This window comes from Hyla sarda, chromosome 12 (assembly GCF_029499605.1).
Source record: "Hyla sarda isolate aHylSar1 chromosome 12, aHylSar1.hap1, whole genome shotgun sequence".
Lineage (NCBI taxonomy): Eukaryota > Metazoa > Chordata > Amphibia > Anura > Hylidae > Hyla > Hyla sarda.
In genome coordinates, this window is record NC_079200.1 from 17445122 (window position 1) to 17449120 (window position 3999).

Consider the following 3999-nt stretch of genomic DNA (forward strand, 5'->3'; position numbering starts at 1 on the left):
AAAGTTAAACAGATTTGTAAATTACTTCTATTAAAAAATCTTAATCCTTTCAGTACTTATGAGCTTCTGAAGTTAAGGTTCTTCTTTTCTGTCTAAGTGCTCTCTGATGACACCTGTCTCAGAAAAACGCCCAGTTTAGAAGAGGTTTGCTATGGGGATTTGCTTCTAAACTGGGCGTTTCCGGAGACACGTGTCATCAGAGAGGACTTAGACAGAAAAGAACAACCTTAACTTCAGAAGCTCAAAAGTACTGAAAGGATTAAGATTTTTTAATAGAAGTAATTTACAAAACTGTTTAACTTTCTGGAGCCAGTTGATATACCGTATTTATCGGCGTATAACACGCACTTTTTAGGCTAAAATTTTTAGCCTAAAGTCTGTGTGCGTGTTATACCCCGATATACCCCCAGGAAAGGCAGGGGGAGAGAGGCCGTCGCTGCCCGCTTCTCTCCCCCTGCCTTTCCTGGGGTCTAGAGCCCTGCTGTCGGCCCTTTTCACCCCCTGGTTATCGGCGCCGCTGCCCGTTCTGTCCCCCTGACAATCGGTGCCGGCGCTGATAGCCAGGGAGAGAGAAGCGGCGCCGACAGCCAGGGGGAGAGAAGGGGCAGCGGCACCCATTGCCGGCGCCGCTGCCCCGTTGCCTCCCCCCATCCCCGGTGGCATAATTACCTGAGTCGGGTCCGCGCTGCTCCAGGCCTCCGTCGTGCGTCCCCGGCGTCATTGCTATGCGCTGAACGGTGCGGCGCATGACGTCAGAGCGCCGCGCCGTGCATAGCAACGACGCCGGGGACGCACGACGGAGGCCTGGAGCAGCGCGGACCCGACTCAGGTAATTATGCCACCGGGGATGGGGGGAGGCAACGGGGCAGCGGCTCCGGCAATGGGTGCACCTGCCCCTTCTCTCCCCCTGGCTATCGGCGCCGGCACCGATAGTCAGGGGGACAGAAGGGCAGCGGCGCCGATAACCAGGGGGTGAAAAGGGCCGACAGCAGCGCTCTAGACCACAGGAAAGGCAGGGGGAGAGAAGCGGGCAGCGACGGCCTCTCTCCCCCTGCCTATCCTGGGGGTATATCTGGGTATACACGTGTAAAAAACTTTTTTTACCCAAATATCCTTGGTAAAATGAGGGTGCGTGTTATAGGCCGGTGCGTGGTATACCCCGATAAATACGGTATATAAAAAAAGTTTTTGCCTGGAATACCCCTTTAACTATTGTCGATCAAACAAAAGACAGCGATAGGGCATACTTACAGCTGACTCAAGCCTTGGGATGTCTTAAAGGGGTACTCCGGTTGAAAACTTTTATTTTATTTTTTTTAAATCATCTGGTGCCGGAAAGTAAACAGATTTGTAAATTACTTCTATTAAAAAAAATCTTAATCCTTCCAGTACTTATCAGCTGCTGTATACTCCACAGGAAGTTCTTTCCTTTATTAATTTGTTTTCAATCTGACCACAGTTCTCTCTGCTGACACCTCGGGCCATGTCAGGTCAAATGTCCAGAGCAGGAGAAAATCCCCATAGCAAACCTCTCCTGCTCTGGACAGTTCCTGACATGGACCGAGGTGTCAGCAGAGAGCACTGTGGTCAGACAGAAAAGAACTACACAACTTCCTCTGTAGTATATATAGCAGCTGATAAGTACTGGAAGGATTAAGATTTGCAAATCTGTTTAACTTTCTGGCACCAGTTGATTTAAAAAAAATTAAAATTAATAATAAAATGTTTTCCACCAGAGTACCCCTTTAACTATCTGGCTATGTCAAATTTATTTTGCTACCTAATTGTTTTTATTTATGATGCATTTTGTAATAATAATTTGGTTCTATGTAATTGTTTTATATACCCCAAAATTTGGAATTTTGGTTTAAGATATAAAGATAAATAATGTTTACAGTTACTAAATGCTAAATTGTCTCTCTTTATTACCTATTAACCCCTTAAGGACTGAGCCCTTTTTCACCTTAAGGACTCAGCCATTTTTTGCAATTCTGACCACGGTCACTTTAAACATTAATAACTCTGGAATGCTTTTAGTTATCATTCTGATTCCGAGATAGTTTTTTCGTGACATATTCTACTTTAACATAGTGGTAAAATTTTGTGGTAACTTGCATCCTTTCTTGGTGAAAAATCCCAAAATTTGATGAAAAATTTGAAAATTTAGCATTTTTCTAACTTTGAAGCTCTCTGCTTGTAAGGAAAATGGATATTCCAAATATTTTTTTTTTTTATTCACATATACAATGTGTCTACTTTATGTTTGCATCATAAAATTGACGTGTTTTTACTTTTGGAAGACACCAGAGGGCTTCAAAGTTCAGCAGCAATTTTCCAATTTTTCACAAAATTTTGAAACTCTCTTTTTTTCAGGGACCAGTTCAGGTTTGAAGTGGATTTGAAGGGTCTTCATATTAGAAATACCCCATAAATGACCCCATTATAAAAACTACACCCCCCAAAGTATTCAAAATGACATTCAGTCAGCGTTTTAACCCTTTAGGTGTTTCACAGGAATAGCAGCAAAGTGAAGGAGAAAATTCACAATCTTCATTTTTTACACTCGCATGTTCTTGTAGACCCAATTTTTTTATTTTTGCAAGGGGTAAAAAGGAGAAAATTTTTACTTGTATTTGAAACCCAATTTCTCTCGAGTAAGGACATACCTCATATGTCTATGTTAATTGTTCGGCGGGCGCAGTAGAGGGCTCAGAAGGGAAGGAGCGACAAATGGTTTTTGGGGGTATGTCACATTTAGAAAGCCCCTATGGTGCCAGAACAGCAAAAAAACCCACATGGCATACCTTTTTGGAAACTAGACCCCTCGGGGAACATAACAAGGGGTAAAGTAAACCTTAATACCCCACAGGTGATTCACGACTTTTGCATACGTAAAAAAAAAAAATTCCCTAAAATGCTTGGTTTCCCAAAAGTTTTACATTTTTAAAAAGGGTAATAGCAGAAAAAACCCCCAAAATTTGAAGCCCAATTTCTCCCGATTCAGAAAACACCCCATATGGGGGTGAAAAGTGCTCTGCTGGCGCACTACAGGTCTCAGAAGAGAAGGAGTCACATTTGGCTTTTTTGAAGAAAAGTTTGCTCTGGGGGCATGCCGCATTTAGGAAGCCCCTATGGTGCCAGGACAGCAAAAAACCCCACATGGCATACCATTTTGGAAACCAGACCCCTTGGGGAATGTCACAAGGGGTAAAGTAAACCTTAATACCCCACAGAGGTTTCACAACTTTTGCATATGTAAAAAAAAAAAAAAAAAAAAAAAAAAAAAAAATTTACCTAAAATGCTTGGTTTCCCAAAAAATTAACATTTTTACAAAGGGTAAAAGCAGAAAATACCCCCAAAATATGAAGCCCAATTTCTCCCGATTCAGAAAACGCCCCATATGGGGGTGAAAAGTGCTCTGCTGGCGCACTACAGGTCTCAGAAGAGAAGGAGTCACATTTGACTTTTTGAAAGCAAATTTTGCTCTGGGGGCATGCCGCATTTAGGAAGCCCCTATGGTGCCAGGACAGCAAAAAAAAAAAACACATGGCATACCATTTTGGAAACTAGACCCCTCGGGGAACGTAACAAGGGGTTAAGTGAACCTTAATACCCCACAGGTGTTTCACGACTTTTGCATATGTAAAAAAAATGATTTTCTTTTTACCTAAAATGCCTCTTTTCCCAAAAATTTTACATTTTTAAAAAGGGTAAATGCAGAAAATACCCCCCAAAATTTGTAACACAATTTCTCCCGAGTACGGCGATACCCCATATGTGGCCCTAAACTGTTGCCTTCAAATACGACAGGGCTCCAAAGTGAGAGCGCCATGCGCATTTGAGGCCTAAATTAGGGACTTGCATAGGGGTGGACATAGGGGTATTCTACGCCAGTGATTCCCAAACAGGGTGTCTCCAGCTGTTGTAAAACTCCCAGCATGCCTAGACAGTCAGTGGCTATCTGGCAATACTGGGAGTAGTTGTTTTGCAACAGCTGG